The following is an 18,866-nucleotide window of genomic DNA, read 5'->3' as shown; positions in this document are numbered from 1 at the left end:
TAAGTTTTATCCTTTTTTGGTGACATAAACACATCTTAGTTCTTTGTTAAAGTCTTGGATAGGTCTCAGAGTGACTTGACATAGATTCCTAGTTGTTAGGTGGGAAGCCTTAACGAGACCCATTGCACAATTAACCAGTGATCAATTTGTTCCCACATTTTTATGTTAAGGCTCCCTTCCTTGAGGTTCAATATCCCCTAACAGTTTAACAGCTGCCATTCAGTTACTTACAGCCTGTTGCTTTAAGGAGACATTGGAGTTGTAATGTATGTTCAGTCTCCCCTTTCGTTAATGAAATATCCATATTTTAAAAGTAAAGAAAATGAAAAAATATCTCCGGGGTTGAAAAAGCCTACCTTTGACCTGCTGCAGGTGTGCAATCGCTAATCAAAAGCCACCTGTGATTCCCTTACCGAGATGCGTTTCCCTTATTAGGGACTCCCTTGCTGGGATGAACGGATGTCCTATTCCTCTCTAATGCTTGGCAGGTCAGTCTCCGATTCCTGGAGAATGTCCTCACACAGGGCACCACTTTGTTGCTTTGTGTTGCTTTGCCTCTGACAGATTTGTCACCCCACTTCCCCTGGGTGACAGAGCTGCAAAGGATCACTCAAAGCCCATCTCTTCTGAGCAGTGAGAAGCCCCGAAGTGGTTAACTTACCTTCCTTGAGAAATTAACACCGAGTTGGGGTTCTCTTCCTGCATTTATTTTCCAGACCAGGAAGTTACAGGAAGAGAACAAATGTGGGGTTGTAGTTTAACAATATAGGCTGGTAACTCTCAGTGAAACAAATCAGATGACATTCCATTAAGGCAATTAAGTGGTCCTATCAACAACAGTGTGATCTTAGCAAACATGCCTTCTTAGCAGCAATTTCTTTGTATCTTTACATAACAATCAGTAACTAGTCTGTCTTTGAGCCAGCAACCTGCTGTTCCACAATCCTTATCTTGCAACAGAGACTTATAGCCTGAGGGAAATTTCCAGTCCTTGCAAGGTCAATATTTGAAACTGCAAGGCTTTGGAAAACCAAGCCCTGTGAAGTACATATGCTTTTAAAAATATTCCACACATTCTTATTTTCTATGATCTTTCAAAATTTTTATATGCTGGACAATCTGCAAATAAACATGAACTTTCTTGAAAATGTCCAAGGTTTGTAAAATTAATTTTGAAAATTTGCTCTTTTTACTATTGATTATTCTTAATCTTCATCCAAAGTACTTATTGTAATATTTTTGGAGATTTACAAGTTAAAAAAGTAAAATATTTCAGCATTTCAGAGCATCCTTAATTTTAGTCTCTTTTTTACTAACAGATCTTTTGCTGTGGATTACTTGGTTTTGTACTATTTCACAATATTGAGTTGTGTCTCAATTAATGTAATTTCTTTGTATCAAATTTGTATGTGATAAAAGATTCTAGTAAATGAACGCTACTTGAAAATTATGTTTCCATTCATATCGTATTTCAGTAACTGATCTAATGCTGCAGTTCTCAAGTTTTTGGTTTCTGTATCCTTTCACAGTCTTGAAAATTATTATTATTATTATTTTTTTTTTTTCTGTGACTGGTAAGGGGATTGTAACCCTTGGCTTGGTGTTTCCCGCACCATGCTCAGCCAGTGAGCGCACCGGCCATCCCTATATAGGATCCAAACCCGCAGCAGGAGCGCTACTAGCACTGCTGCGCTCCCAGAGCCACACTCTCCCGAGTGAGCCACGGGGTCGGCCCAGTCTTGAACATTATTGAGGACCCCAAAGAGGGTTTCTTATAGCTATCTATATCAACCATATTATAAATTAATTCTGAAATAACAGAATATTTATTAATTTACTTGAAAATAACATGCTTATTACAAGTTAATATAGATAATATATTTCTTTGAAAAATAACTATAATTTCTAGACCATAATCCAGTGAGAAGACTTTTTACATTTCTGCAATTCTTTTTTTACATCTTTTTTTTACATCTTCTGTAATGCCTAATGAAGACATTTGAATTCTCACATATGCTTCTGCATTTAAACTGTTGTGATATCACATGATATATAGACGCTGGAAAACCCCACTGTATTCTTGTAGATGGTATGAGAGTAAAATGGCAAATGACATCTTAGTATTATTACATAAATAATTTTGACCTCACAGCCCCCTATAAAGGTCTTGGTGACTCCTGGGATCACACTTTGAGAGCTGTTGTTCTAGAGAAACACACATTGGAGCTTAACATATTTCATCTACCTAGAATATTAGGGTCTAAGTAAAAATCATTCCTATTTTTTCTGTATTCTCCATACATTTCACTGACATCTTAAAATAGAACTCTTTCTGTAGAGCATATTTCTTGAGTCTCTTTGAGATGTTTAGTTACAGTAGGGGCCAAGTCAAAAGTTAAGTTACGTATAGACATCTTGTATGAAAACAGAAATTCTTCAGGTAATCTCGCTGCTGCCCTTAGAGAGAATAGGTAGTAACCAAAGGATGGGCCAGCTCAGAGGAGGCTTGGCTGTTTGTAAGTACAGATGTGACTTTCTTTCCACAAAGAAACAGTCTTCTAGACAATCTTGTTTCACTAGTCTCTCAGAATTAGCCATCTTGAAATATGTCAAAAAAATATATTTTGGGGCTGAAATATTTTGTTTTCCTAAGTTACTAAAATTCCCAAAGTATATTGTGTATAAGATGGAGGGATAACATCCCAAGTATTGAAAGAAAAAAACTGGCAACCAATAATTCTATATTCAGCAGAACTTGTTTTTCAGCAGTAAAAGAGGAATTAAGACATTTCCAGCTAAATAAAAGCTGACAGAACTCATTGCTAGCAGACCTGCCCTCCAGAAAATACTCAAGGGAGTTCTGCAGGCTAAAATGAAAGGTCACTGAATGGTGACTTGAGTCCACATAGAGAAATAAAGGGCACTACTAAAAGTAACTGCATACGTAAATATGAAAGGTAGGATGAATGTGTTTTTGTTTGTAACTCTTTTCTTCTATATGATTTAAGAAACAACTAATAAAGCAATAATTACAAAACTGTGCTGATGGGTTTATAATGTGTAAAGATATAATAGCATGAAGGGATGAGGGAGAAAGCAGAGGCATATTAAATAAAAGCTTTTGTATAATATTAAAATTAAGTTACTATTAAAATGAAATAGATTATTTTTCTTTTGAGATGATAATTGTAACCCTCAGGCAACCACTAAGAAAATGAGAGTGGCAGGCATCTGTTTGGACTCACCCATGTTTTGAAAAATCATCATATGAAATAAAAATTATGCTCTAGATCACAGAAAAAGGACGAGATGCTTGAAGTTCCAGAAAAGTAATTTAACTCCATTATAAGGAAAGCTTTTTATTTATTACAATTCTTTCTTAATAAAATGGGCTGACAAGAAAAGTGAGATTGATATCAGTATCAGTTTACTTTCAGAGAGGCTAGATGATTTGTATTATTTAGATACGGAAATGAGAATTTTAATGTCAATTTTTTTATTTTTAAGTTTTAATGAAGATTAAAAAAATGTCTACAGAATGTCATTAAGACAGCTTTGACATTAAAAATAAAATAGAAGAAAGATGCCTGAATATTAAATCCATGATTGCTTATCTTTAATATCTGGAATATAAATTTCTTCTAGTCATCTTGTCCTTTACACATGATTTAGCAATTCAATTGCTTTATCACCTCTGACTATGTTAATCTGGAGTAATTGATTTAAGTAAGGCATATGTATTTTTCAGGCTTGTTTTTAGCACCATGCTAGAGGATCTCTTTAGCTTTATTTTATCTGGGTTCCATTGTTTCCTGGAGTTCAGGCACTCTTTCTTATTTTACTCCCTGTTTTGATGGAGCAGTTTCTCTTGGAACTTCCTGAGAAAGGCAGAATGATAGGTATTTTCCTTGTTGAGATTTTTTATGTCTGATAAATGTTTTTTATTTCTGCTATCACAAAACTGGTAATGTGGTTTAGTATAGAATTCTAATTTGGAAATAATTTTCCTTAGATTTTGAACATATTGCTCCATTGTCTCCTAGTTTTTATTACTGCTTTTTAGCAACTTTAATCTTATTGTTGATTTTAATCTTGTTCTAAAACCTAAATTTTTCTGTGGAAATTTTCAAAATTTTCTCTTTGCCTTAATATTCTGAAAATTCACGATGATGCCTATTGGTTTGGTTCTAGTTCATCTATTTGCAGGGCCATTAGTGGTCCCTTTTTATCTGGAAATTCAAGTAGTTTTGAAAATGTTTCTTGCATTATTTCATTATTAGTTTTCTCCCCATTTTCTGCAATTATCTCAGTTTGAAACTCCTATGATATGTTTTTGGATATCCTCCTAAAATGAACATTTCTATTTTTAAACATCATTTTCTTATCATTTCTTTGTCTTTGTCTCTGTCTTTTTACTATATATCTAGGAGATTTCCTCAACTGCATTTTCCCAATCTTTTATTGAATTCTTAATATTATTCTTAAGCTACTAAACTTTTGATATATAGCTCTATTTTCTTGTTTTCTGAATGCTCATTTTTTACTCTGAATCACATCCTTTTCTTATTTAGTGGTCGCAATGACTATATATATATGAAATTTTTATCTTCCTCTTTGTTTTCTGCTTCTCCAACTGTTTCTATTTTTTATTTGATTTGTTCTTTATAATTTGCGCAATAAATAGATATTGCACAAATATAAGTTTTATTTAAATACCTAGTAATATATCATTTTCTATTTACATGTAAGAGGGGGGCAGTAAAAAGCTGACTGGAAGTCTTGTGCGTGTGTTGACTGGGTCGTCATCAAAAGGTAATCAGGCTGGATGGTTCATTGACCATCCATCAAAATTTTATCATCTTTAGGTGCTGCTATCTTGGTCTGGTCGTGCTCTCATTTCTAACCGTGGAGGATGGTACAAGTCTGGTGGCCAGAGGTCTGCATATCTATTATGAGAATGTGGAAACCCACTCAGAACCTCCAAATTTGTATAATTATTTGAAGCTGAAGACATTTGAGATTCAATGTATGCATAAAGAAGTCAACATATGCATAAAGAAGTCTTAATGAACATTCCTTATCTACTAAAAGCAGCAACTTCTGGGAAATGAAGCTTCCATATATTCCCTCTGAGCAGATCTGCTCACAAGAGGATTGAGAGCAAACCTCAAGATTTAATGTTGACTGCCCTGCTGGGTTTTGGAATTATTAGAGACCTCTTATTCCTTTCTTGTCTATTTCTTCTTTTTGGAATGCGAATGTCTATCCTATAGCTATCTTACCATTTTATTTTGAAAGCACATAACTTGTTTGATTTCACAGGCTCACAGCTGGAGAGAAATTTGTCTGAGGATGAATCCCACCCATATCTGATTTAGATGCAACTCTGGACATAGATTTTGCGGTTGATGCTGGAACAAGTTATGACTTCAGGCTATTGGTATGGAATGAATGTGTTTTTTGTTTTGTTTTGTTTTGTTTTTTTTGCAGCTGGCCAGTAAGGGGATCTGAGTCCTTGACCTTGGTGTTATAAACCCACACTCTAATTAACTGAGCTAACTGCCAGCCCCTAATGAATGTATTTCGCATGTGAGAAGAACTTGAACGAAATTTGGAGGGTCAGGTGTGGGATGCTATGGTTTGAATGTTTTGTCTCCTCCAAAATGCATGTTGAAATTTAACCCTCAATGCAACAGTGTGAGGAAGTGTGGCCTTTGGGAGGCAATTGAGTCACATCTAATGATACAGTATTCGGTCTGTTATAAAGTATATTTGTAACCTGAGTTGATAATGAGTCCATTATTAGGAGGAAGATTCTAATAAGAAAAAACAGGAATTAGTACTTTGTAGCATGTTCTTTAGAAAATGCCAGCATACAATTTGGTCACAATCTTCTGAGAAGTTTTTTGAGGCATTGGTGATGAAGTTTTTTTTTTTCTTTCTTTTCTTTCTTTTTATTTTTATTTTTGAAATCTCCCTTTCTACTCTATTTTGGGCCTTTTCATAAACTTACGGAGTGGAGAAGATACTCAGGATATAATGGAGAGTTTGATTATGGGTTTACTCCTTTAGAAACAATGATCTCATTCTAAAATGCCTCTGAAAACTCATTTCTGACTTCCTGAAGTAATTCAGAGCTTTGCAGAGCAGTCTAAAGATTTTCTAAATAAGGATTTGTGACAATCATTTCTTCTATTCCACCTGTGAAAGGAAAGTCATAAAGAAATAACCTACTATTATAAGACCTTTAAATAGAAGTTTTAATAAGGTATTAATATCATATTAAATAATGTGGAAAAAATCTAATAAAGGACTCACACCAGCAAATCTTATTTATTCCTTCTTGGGTAAGTTGCTTTGTCTCAAAGAACTAAAAGATTTCACCTTTTCTCATCTGTAAGAAAATAATAACAGCTTTTTCTAGCTCAAAATAATTTTATAAGAAAACAATTGAAGAAAACATAGAAAACCTTTAGTTACAAATCAGTACTTAAAGGCAAATTTGTGAATGGTGCACATCTGTTTTTGCTGGATTCTTTTGCTCCGTCCTTTCTTGATGTCACTGGTTCACTTGCTGTCATAGAGATTTCTGAATGTCATACTCAACATTACTATTTTCTTTCTTAAGTGATTTCTCTGAAGGCTAATATATTAATTCTTTGAATCAAATTCTATTCTGCCACATGCTTAGCATTTTCTTACATGGAATTCATTTTTATAAAATGCTTGTATACTACACATTTTTCCTTGAGTAATTCTTCAGAGAAATCTTGACATGCTACAAGGAGAGTTTTCCTCCTCTCCTGTTAGAGAGCAATCAGTTCTCAAGGAAAGGAGCTGTCTAACTGAGAGTCAGATCCTTTAAAAGACTCTTTCAGTAAATAACAAGTAGGCAAGCTTCCTTTCTTATCTTTCAATAGCAATATAGAAACACCTTTGTTATTTTTCTATGGTGATGGTTTTTCAAAAGTTTAATTGGAGTTTTTATAGGCATGACAAACTGAAAAAAAAAAAAAAGCTAAAGAAGGAAATGTCTTTTCTCCTTCAGGTCAAATCTGAAAGAGTATTGGGACCCCCCCCCCCCCCAATCTCCCCTCTTCTCAGAAATGTGACTAAGAACAGTGGTAATTTCCCCTTTCACTCTTCTCAATTTCAAACTTGATCCTCCCCTTTTTCATAGGCTATGTTAAAACTGCACAGTGTGTTAGAATATGTCCTGTTTTCTGCATTCCTTTATGTCTTACAACAGGGTGTGAATTATCTCTCCAAAAATTGTTTTGACTTAAGGGATCTAATTTACCAAACTAGAGTTTAGGCAGTCAAGGATGTTTTGAGCATTTCAATGCAAAAATTAAAAATAAAAATAGAAAATTACATTCAGTCATGACCTCACTGAAGTTAGCAAACAAAATAAACCTACATTTTAAATTAATTAATTTTTTAATATGTCTTCCTCCATAAGAGTAGGGACTTTTTTTCTGCTACCAGTCACTCTCCCAATAGGTGTGTTGGTCTTATGTTGGATCAGGGAAGGGGACTGAAGATTTTAAGAAGGGAATCTTTTTACTCCCTGTACTAGTTATCTGTTGTTATGTAACAGATGACTCCCAAACTTAGCATATGAAAACAACAAACATTTATTATTTCAGGAATGAGCAATATTGGAAGATAAAAGATAAGAAAATCTTGGAACAGGCTTATGAATGGACTTAGAGGAAAAAGCATAAAGTATGCAGGCATTCACTGCCAAAGAGAAAAATAAGAAACCAACATGTCACCAGCTTGCCTCTCAGGGGCCTATGGTGTTTGCACAGTGTGATCATGAACTTAGTGGCAAAATGGTCGCTAGGAGACTGTGGGCTCCTTTCAAAGACTGATGTAGCTTCTGCCTCTGTTGAATGCCTGATCTGCCAGTAGCAGAAACCTCCCCAGAACTTTTATTATGCTACCCTCTCTCAAGGACACCAGTTAACCTTTGATAGCAAGTTCATTATCTTACACTCCCTTTATGCCTGGAGGGGCAGAAATTCATCCTTTTACCAGAACTGATATACAGGGCTGGCTTTATGGGTTTGCCATCTCTGCGATTGCACAGACCCCACACTTAGAAGGGCCACATGCTTGGTTTAATGGTCTGATGTAATCATTGTGAAATTCTTAGTAATTTTGAACAAAGGACCTTGCATTTTCAATTTGCACTGAGTCCCACAAATTGTGTAGCCAGTTTTATTAATACATGTTCCAGCTATAGGCTAACTTTCCCTTTCCCCCGTGCCAGAAGCACAAAACATCAGCATCCAAGAACTTAAGAACACCTCATTTACTGACACAGGATCTCACAAGTGTCACCTCAGATCAAGGGACTTATTGGCAAAAGGAGATGCAACAATATGTGCATGCCCATAGGATCCAGTGGTTCCACCATGCTCCACATTACTTAGAAGCAGATGACCTCAAGAACTGCAGAAAGTGATTTAATATGTGAAAGATAACTATGGCAGCAGGGTGTGATAAAACTGATGGATATGGTTTATATTGGAAATCAATGCTTTCTAGAGCTTCACTTTCCTGTGTTTCTCAATTGTATTTAACATTTAAAAGTTTTAATCCCCTAAAAACATATTTTTCTCTAAAATTTTAATATTACCATAGGCAGTTTTTCTTACCATTTTTTATTTATTTTATTTTTTGCTACAATCTCCAAGATTAGTTCAGGCTTTCATTTTAAAATATATATCTTCTCTGTAGTATTATTCTAGCCAGCTATTAGTAAGTTAGAATGCAGTCTCGGGGGTGTGGAGGGGGCAAGAATAGAAAATATTTGAGGCATTTTGAAGAGTAAATCAATACATCTTAAATTGTGGAGATATGGAGAACTAAAGAGTACAAATTAAAGATGGCTTTCAGTTTCCAACCTTTGTAGTCAATCTGACCAAAACTCAAAAAAGTTTAAAAGAAAATTAAGATTTTAGAAACTGAAAAAATGTGTCATGAATATTTTCAGGTTGACTTTAGAAAATTCATTTTGGGTTATTTGTCTAATTAGAGAATTATATGCAAAGAAATTCTTGATTAAAAAAAGTTGTTTTCACTAGTCTTTGAGGGCACATTATTCAATAATGCTCTAGGAACTAATTAATTTATGTACATTCCAACCAAATGGGATTGTTTGCCAGTCTCTGAATTCCTTTCCGTTTGGCAAGGGGAGTGTAGTTCTGTGTAACTACTACCGAATTATAATTTGGTTGTCCCTCTTTGCCAGATACTGAGTCCTGATGACCCTGATCCAGGTAGGGATGCCACTTTTAAAGATTTCATTATCTTTGAGTTTTGCCAATTTGACTATAACATGTCTTAGAGAAGACCGTTTGGGGTTGAATACGTTTGGGGGTCTTTGAGCTTCCTGAATCTGAAGATCTGTGTCTTTTCCTGTACCTGGGAAGTTTTCTGCCACTATTTTGTTGAATATGTTTTCAATGCAATCTCATTTTTCCTCCCCTTCTGGAATACCCATGACTTGGATATTTGAGCGCTTAAGGTTGTCTGTTATCTCTCTTAGATTTTCTTCAATGTTTTTATTTCTTTTCTTTTCTTTTTTTTTTTTTTGTCTGCCTGTGCTATTTCAAACAGCCCATCATCAAGTTCAGAAGTTCTCTCTTCTGCTTCTGCAAGCCTGCTGGTTAAACTCTCTGTTGTGTTTTTTATTTCATTGAATGAATTCTTCAGCTCGGCAAGCTCTGCTACATTCTTTTTCAGGGCATTGATTTCCTTGTACATTTCTTCTTTCAGGTCTTGTATACTTTTCCTCATTAAATCGTGTTGTCTAGCTGTGTTTTCTTGTATCTCATTTAGTTTCCTTAGAATTATCACTCAAAATTCCTTATGAGACATTTCAAGGGCTTCTTGTTCTATAGAATCTAGAGCTTGAGAGTAATTAGGCTTTGGTGGTGTACTTTCCTGATTTTTCATATTTCTGGTATCTTTCCTTTGATGTTTAGTCATTGTGGCAGGAGATTTCATGGTCAACTGTTTTGACCCTATGTCTGGCTAGGATGCTGCTGGGGCTGCCAATTTGGTATGGCTGCCTCAGTGTCTGCTCGGTTGCCCACTAGTGCCTTGGCTGTGTGGTCGCTTCCAGTCTTGGGACTCTACAGGGAGGCGCCTCTCTGGTCAGCATGGACTCAGCTGGTCTGGGGATGGAGTCGGGCAGCGGCGATGAGGCCTACCTGCTGGGTTGCGCACTGGCACCACAGAACGTGTGGTCTCTGTGGAACTTCTGCTTCTCCAGCTGGGAACCTCTCTGATCTGTGCCGCACTCAGCTGGGCTGGGGATGGAGTCAGGCAGCAGCACCAAGGACTACCTGCTGGATTACATGCTGGCACCACAGGACATGACATTTTTCTCAGAAATGGAAAAAAACTATCCAGACATTTATATAAAATTATCAAAGACCACGCATAGCCAAAGCAATTCTGACCAAAACAAATAAAGCTGGATGCATAACACTACCAGACTTTAAACTATACTACAAAGCTATAATAACCAAAACAGTATGGTACTGGCATAAAAACAGACACACTAATCAATGGAATAGAATAGAGAATCCAGAAATCAACCCACACACCTACAGCCATCTGATCTCTGACAAAGGCACCAAGCCTATACACTGGGGAAGAGACTGCCTCTTCAGCAAATGGTGCTGAGAGAACTGGATATCCATATGCAGGAGAATGAAACTAGACCCATACCTCTCACCGTATACTAAAATCAACTCAAAATGGATTAAGGATTTAAATATACCCCCTGAAACAATAAAACTTCTTAAAGAAAACATACGAGAAACACTTCAGAAAGTAGGACTGGACAGAGACTTCATGAATATGACCCCAAAATCACAGGCAACCAAAGGAAAAATAAACAAATGGGATTATATCAAACTAAAGAGCTTCTGCACAGCAAAAGAAACAATTAACAGAGTTAAACGACAACCAACAGATTGGGAGAAAATATTTGCAAAATATACATCTGACAAAGCATTAATATCCAGAATATACAAGGAACTGAAACAACTTCACAAGAACAAAACAAATAACCCAATTAAAAAATGGGCAAAAGAGCTAAATAGGCATTTCTCAAAGGAAGATATACAAATGGCCAACAGACACATGGAAAAATGCTCAACATCACTAAGCATTTGGGAAATGCAAATCAAAACCACACTGAGATACCATCTCACCCCAGTTAGGATGGCTAATATCCAAAAGACTGTGAATGATAAATGGTGGTGAGGTTGTGCAGAAAATGGAACTCTCATACACTGTTGGTGGGACTGCAAAATGGTGCAGCCTCTATGGAAAATGACATGGAGGTTCCTTAAACAATTTCAGATAGATCTGCCATATGACCCAGCTATCCCACTGCTGGGAATATACCCAGAGGAATGGAAATCATCAAGTCGGAGGTATACCTGTTCCCCAATGTTCATCGCAGCACTCTTTACAATAGCTAAGACTTAGAACCAGCCCAATTGTCCATCATCTGAAGAGTGGATATGGAAAATGTGGTATATCTACACAATGGAATACGACTCTGCTATAAAAAAAAATGAACTCCTGCCATTTGCAATGACATGGATGGACCTAGAGAGAATTATATTAAGTGAAATAAGTCAGGCACAGAAAGAGAAATATCACATGTTATCACTTATTTCTGGGAGCTAAAAATAAATAAATATATACACAAACAACCTGGGTGGGGGGAGGGAAGAAGACACAACAATTACAATTCCTTGAAGTTGATAGGACAAGGAAACAGAAAGGAGATTGCTGGGAGGGAGGGGGAGAGGAAGGAGGGAGGGAAGTTTCGGTAATGGGCCACGATAATCAACCACATTGTATATTGATAAAACAAAATAAAATTAAAAATAAAATAAAATAAAGATTTCATTATGAAAGTGAAATATATTAAGAAATAAGAGGGAAGATAAGTCATCTTTGAGGACCTGCAGGCAGTTCTAATTGCCAAGCATACTAATGTGTGCAAAATTCATTACAGACACTCTGGGTATGTGTTGTACTTCTAGGATAGCACAGAAACTTACCAATAAAGAAAACTCTTGGAAGGGGGAGTAGACTTCTGATTATTCTAAAATGCTGCCTTTAACCATCAACAAAAATGACATTGTTTACAAAATCATACACATTTCTCTCTTATGCTCCCTCTTCTTCAGGAAGAAGATGACTGACAGTTTTTTTTTTTTTTCTTGCCAGGTTTTCTTGGAGTGAGAAGTAAGTTTTGATTATATACACTATTGCAGCATTGGATGGCACTCGTTTAATGCTAATCTGATTTGCATGTGGCAAGAGCATTTGATTGGGAAGTCAGAAGACTTGAGTTCATATCTCGGCTGCAATATCTACCAGCCCTGTGACCTTGGCCAAATGCAGTTCTGATCTCTGAATCTCAATGTCTTCATGTGCAAAATAGAGATTTAATTGTCTGTGCCATTTCTCTTACAGTTATGATGTTGGGAGGATCAAATAAAGCTGTATATGCAAAACAGTTTTGCAAATCACAATTACTACAGATGTGTTAAATATTTCATTTTTGCCTGATAAAACATAGCAGGTATTACATATCTGCTCAGGTATTATATAGCAGATGTGACTTGGAGTTAAGAAGAGACCTAGGAGGTTAGATATTCAAATTAAATGCAACTATAATAACCATATTTTTATTTGATATCCCAAATTTGTGAATAGAAGAGGAAAAAAACAAAACAAAAAAAAGCAAAACAAAAACCAACAGGATAAACTTCAGTCTTGTTCTTGCTATCCTTTTGAGAAAAACTAGATCATGGTTTGCTCCTAGTGTGGGATATCTTTAGGGAGCAGAAACAGCCTCATGAGCACGGTGCAGTGTGAGTCAGGTAGGGTGGCAGAGCATTGTCCTCAGGAGGTGTGGCAAGAAGAAACTGCAGAAACTAAAAACAAAGCATGAAAGGTGGGCAGATCAAAAATGTTTAAATTTTCCTAAAATGATTAAAGGAACTGGTGAAGTACGTTTAGTCAGAACTTTATCAAATGCTTTCTCAGCATCTATAGAGATGATCATATGGTCCTTGTGTTTGAGTTTATTAATATGGTGTATCACATTTATTGATTTGCGTATGTTGAACCAACCTTGCATCCCTGGGATGAATCCCACTTGATCGTGATGAATAATTTTACGTATGTGTTGCTGTATTCTGTTTGCTAGTATTTTAGTGAGGATTTTTGCATCTATATTCATCAAGGATATCGGCCTGTAGTTTTCTTTTTTGGTTATATCTTTACCTGGTTTTGGTATCAGGGTGATGTTTGCTTCATAGAATGAGTTTGGGAGATTTGCGTCCGTTTCAATCTTTTGGAATAGTTTGTAAAGAATCGGTGTCAATTCCTCTTTGAATGTTTGGTAAAATTCTGCTGTGAATCCATCTGGTCCTGGGCTTTTCTTTGTTGGGAGCCTTCTGATAACGGCTTCAATCTCCTTTATTGTTATTGGTCTGTTCAAATTTTCTACGTCTTCTTGGTTCAGTTTTGGGAGCTTGTGTGTGTCCAGAAATTTATCCATTTCCTCCAGATTTTCAAATTTGTTGGCATATAGTTGTTTATAGTAGTCTCGAATGATTCCTTGTATTTCAGATGAATCAGTTGTAATATCGCCTTTTTCATTTCTAATTTTTGTTACTTGACTCTTCTCTCTTCTTTTTTTTGTTAGCCATGCTAATGGTTTGTCAATTTTATTTATCTTTTCAAAAAACCAACTTTTTGATTCATTGATCTTTTGAATTGTTTTTTGGTTTTCAATTTCATTCAGTTCTGCTCTTATCTTAATGATTTCTTTCCGTCTGCTAACTTTAGGTTTGGATTGTTCTTGTTTTTCTAGTTCTTTAAGGTGAAGTGTTAGGTTGTTCACTTGCCATCTTTCCATTTTTCTGAAGTGAGCGTTTAATGCAATAAATTTCCCCCTTAATACTGCTTTTGCAATATCCCACAGGTTTTGGTATGATGTATCATTGTTTTCATTAGTTTCAATAAATTTTTTGATTTCCTGCTTGATTTCTTCTTGGACCCATATGTCATTAAGTAGAATGCTGTTTAATTTCCATGTGTTTGTATAGTTTCCAGAGTTTCGTTTGTTATTAATTTCTAGTTTTAATCCATTGTGGTCTGAGAAGATACATGGGATAATTCCAATTTTTTTGAATTTATTGAGACTTGATTTGTCACCTAATATGTGATCTATCCTAAAAACAAATGAAATACTGCCATTTGCAACAACATGGATGGACCTTGAGAGAATTATATTAAGTGAAACAAGTCAGGCACAGAAAGAGAAATACCACATGTTCTCACTTATTGGTGGGAGCTAAAAATTAATATATAAATTCACACACACACACACACACACACACACACACACACACAAAACTGGGGGGGGGGAAGAAGATATAACAACCACAATTACTTGAAGTTGATACGACAAGCAAACAGAAAGGACATTGTTGGGGGGGAGGGGGGAGTGAGGAGGGAGGGAGGTTTTGGTGATGGGGAGCAATAATCAGCCACAATGTATATCGACAAAATAAGAATTAAAAAAAAAAATTAATCTTTCCTCATTAAAACAAAAAAAAAAAGTTTAGTCAGGCAGCCTGCAAGCTGTCTCAGAGGATTTCCATCTAAAGTGAGTTGGTTTGTTCTACCTGTTTGTCCTATTAAAACGTCCAGCTTCCTTTAAAAGCAGGGTCTGAATCAAAGGCTTGTGTTCAAATAGTTTGTTTAGGAATGTGCTCCCAGGAAGTAGGTTTGAGGGATAGGTGGAGTAAAGAAAGAAAGAGAAAAAGTCACATAAAGATGCACCATCAACTTGTCCACCCTGAAAGGACTGTTATTTGTACCTGCAGTGCTTCCCAAGGAGCCTTGTAAAACATCTCTATGAACTGTTTCCCTGTAAGAAGGAAGGAAGACATTTTTATCCACTATCCTATGTCCTTCATTGGCCAAGGGTACCCCATGAGTGTAACTCCCCCCCACATCTGTGTATGCTGAGAGCAGAGAGGCTTCCCAAGGGTCAGACAGGTCCTGAGGGCAGGAAGCGCCCACTGCTGAAACAGTACCCAAGCCCAGACCCATCAAGTTGTGCCTGCAGGAAACAAAACGAAGCTTGTGTGAAAATGGTCCCCAGGAAGGAATGAAAAGAGGAACTGCGCGTACATAAAAGTTATTTCAATCTGATTGGTACAAATGGAAAACAGTCAAAGAGACAATAACATTTTTTTAAAAACAAAGAGTCATTTTTTTTTTCTCAGAATAAGCCAAGATAGGGCTGGTAACCACAAATTTTAATTAAAATATATAATGTAGCATATATACTTTCGCATAGCTACTAGATGAGTAGAAATGCTTTGTTTTCTGTCTTTATGAAGAGTACAGAAATCCTGGATAGTAATTTGCCTACTGAATGGATTAGAATCTAGACTAGTAAGAATTGAATTCTCTTCAATTTAATTTCATTTGATATTTTGGTAAAAGAGAAGGTAAGCTGCCCCTTAATTTCAGAAAGAAATGAAATTCATAATTTTGTAAAGTATTGGAATGTACATGCGGTTTTCTGAGAACAAAGTTTATTACCATCATAGGCCAATGTTTCTTATTTCTAGCATCTTGAAGTCAGTCAGAAGGACAGGGATAAAATAAATCATACGAATAAAATAATCATTAAATAATTATAAGGTTTAAATAATCATAGGAGAAATCATTAGACTCTAATACGATGCTGGATGCTCCATTCAGCAATCATTGCATACACGGTCATTCCTATTAAAGACCTCGAGAATCTTACCTGTAAACTCAAATTTGCTACTTTTTGGAAAAAGAGAAGGTAAGCTGTCCCTTAATTAGCAATTAAATTAGCAATTCTTTTGTCAAATTTCTACTTCTGCTACTTGCCTCTTACAGCTCACTTCATCAACCAGTTTTCTTTCTTGCATAAGAACTCAGCTTGGGCTCCATATCATGAAGGTGTCACATGGCCATGGCAATGATGTCTCTTGTTGATTTTCGTGCTCACACCATTTACGCTGGTCTCCTCCACATGTGTGTGTGTGTATGAGTATGTATTTTGAAAATTACTTATCTGTGTTCTCAACTCTATAACTACCTAACCCTGCATGTAACTATACTCTTACTACAGATGCCTCTTCTGCTCTTCCTTGCATTAATTGTAACCATTCACCAAGAGATTTCTCAGTTTTTGTTTGTTCAACTTGTCCCTTACTACATTCAAAAAAATTACTTCCTCAAGAGCATGAAATAATACTCTATTTCTATGAAAGTGTTAGTTCACCTTGCTCATAGGGAAGGTAAAAAGAAGCGTGTAATGCAAAAGGTCAAACTGAATTATGATTACTAAAAATACCTCTGAAATACAAGTTGTATGTGAAGTTTAAATAATGATATTAATTGTGACTTCAGAAGAAATTATTTTTATTCAAAACAAGCATAATAACCACCAGTTGCCATTTCTGCTTAAGAGAGAGGAAATTAATAACTACTATGTAGTGGGTACTATCATCACGTACATAATCTCTAACCCAACACAACCTTGTAAGGCAAGTAAGCACCTCAGTGACACAAATGAAAACTCAGAAATTATTGGACTTACATGCGATCACATTTAGAATAAAACTCATACTCCTTTTATGTCTCTAGTGATTCCATCCTTGCAAACTTAGGAAATTGAACTTTTATTTATTTATGCCATACTTCAGGAAAAACATTGCAAAAATATTACCTACATTAAACCCATAACTGAAAACCTTTCCATGACGAAAGTTCTAGGACCAGATGGCTTTATCTATGACTTCTATAAAACATGTGGGGAGAATTAATACCAGTTTTACCCAAACACTTTCAGATATTAGATGAGGGGCAGGATGGAGTGGGAAGCACCATTTTCCAACTCATTTTATGAATCCCAATGATTTCATTCTTAGTTGGATACTTCATAGCAATGTATTCACATACATACAAAAGGCATGTAAATGATTGTTTCTAAGAGACTAAAACTGGGGAGAAAAATCCAAAATCCCATTAAAAATAAAATAGATAAATTGTGGTATATTCGGACAGTAAACTATACAGCAATAGGAATTAAAAATACTGCAACTGCATGCATCAACATCTATTAATGAGACAGAAATGATGTTGAGTAGTAAAAGCCAGACACAAGTACTGCTTGACTTCATTTATATAAAGTTCAAAAACAAGCAAAAATGACGTGTATTGTTATAGATTTTTTAATCCCTACAAGACACTATTATTATTCATTTCTTCTGCTAATACTTATTTAGGTTTAACCACATATTAACCATTTTCCGTGTTCTCCTTTACTTCTTACATCATTAAGCTTCCATTTAGGACCATTTTCTTCTGTTTGAAAAACTGTTTTATACTCTTTAGTGCAGTTCCTCTGGTATTTCATTCACTTTTTACTTTGCCTCAAAATGTTCTGTTTCATCATCTGTGAAGGATGCTTTTGCTGCATGTAGAATATTAATTAGTCATAGTTTGTTTTGATATATTGAAAAGATTTTATCTCTGTTTTTTTTTGGTGGCTGGCTCGTTCGGGGATCTGAACCCACGACCTTGGTATTATAAGACTGTCCTCTACCAACTAAGCAACCAGCCAGCCTTTATCATCTTTCAAATTTTATTTTTTTCTTCATGAGAAGGTAGATATCTGTCTAATTATTGCTTTTGGGGGGCATAACCTATCTATCTTTCTTTTCTTTGAGCTGCTTTTAAGATTTTTCTCTGTGTTTGGGTTTCAATAAATCACACCAGGAAGAGAGCATGTGTGGGGTCATTAAAGGAGGGTGCACGTGTAAGTGTGGGGGGGGTTGTTACATTTTGTTTTTTTGATCCTATATGGGGTTCACAGCATCACTTGAACTTAATTTCTTTGATCAGTTTGGGAAATTCTTAGCCATTCTGTTGTGAAATAGTGCTTTGGCCCCATTTGTTATCCCTTCTCATTTAACTCTATATATGTTAGAGTATTTCTTCGTATCCCATAGGACCTCTTCTGTAATTTCATCCTTTTTTCCTCTCTCTGCCTCCTTGTGCATATTTTCATCTGGCCTACAGCCTAGTCATTAATACTCTCTTTTGTTAAAGCCATCCAATGGGTTCTTAAGATAATTTATTATGTATTTTTTTAATTCATGAATTTCTATTTGTTTATTTTTAAAGCTTTGTAGTTCATGGCCAACGTTTTCAATCTTATCTTTTATTTCTTTGAATATATTATGTATAGTTGTTTTAACATTAATATCTGATAGCTTCATTACCTGGATCTCCTGTGGATCAGTTTCTACTGTCTGCAGCTTTGCCTGTTTTTTTCATCATGTGTCTTGTTTTCTATGCTTGGTTATATTTATTGCACACTATGCATTGTTTGTGAAAAGTTCTAGAGACAATTTGAAGTTATAGAAGATTTTTATCTTTTCAAAAGAGAGGACTTTATTTTGCTTCTGGCCAACGGCTAGACTAGCTAGGCACTAACAATTCCTCATTAATTCAGTCCAGTCAGGGATTCACTATGAGGGCAGGCTACTTCCTATTTATCCTTACTTACCCAGACTCAGGATTTTAACCCAAAGCCTCAACGGTGTACTAGGAGCTGTCTTCTTTAGATGTTCCTGAATTCTAATTTCATTCCCGTAGAGCTTTAGGTCAGTCAAAAACTGTGCTCACCTTCCTGTCCTTCTACCACCTCTTCTAACACAGCAGAAGCTTTTAGGGAAATGTAGCCTCTATTATCA

The sequence above is a fragment of the Cynocephalus volans genome, chromosome 9 (genome assembly GCF_027409185.1).
Source record: "Cynocephalus volans isolate mCynVol1 chromosome 9, mCynVol1.pri, whole genome shotgun sequence".
NCBI classification, from domain to species: Eukaryota; Metazoa; Chordata; class Mammalia; order Dermoptera; family Cynocephalidae; genus Cynocephalus; species Cynocephalus volans.
Note: the sequence above shows the minus strand (reverse complement) of the source record.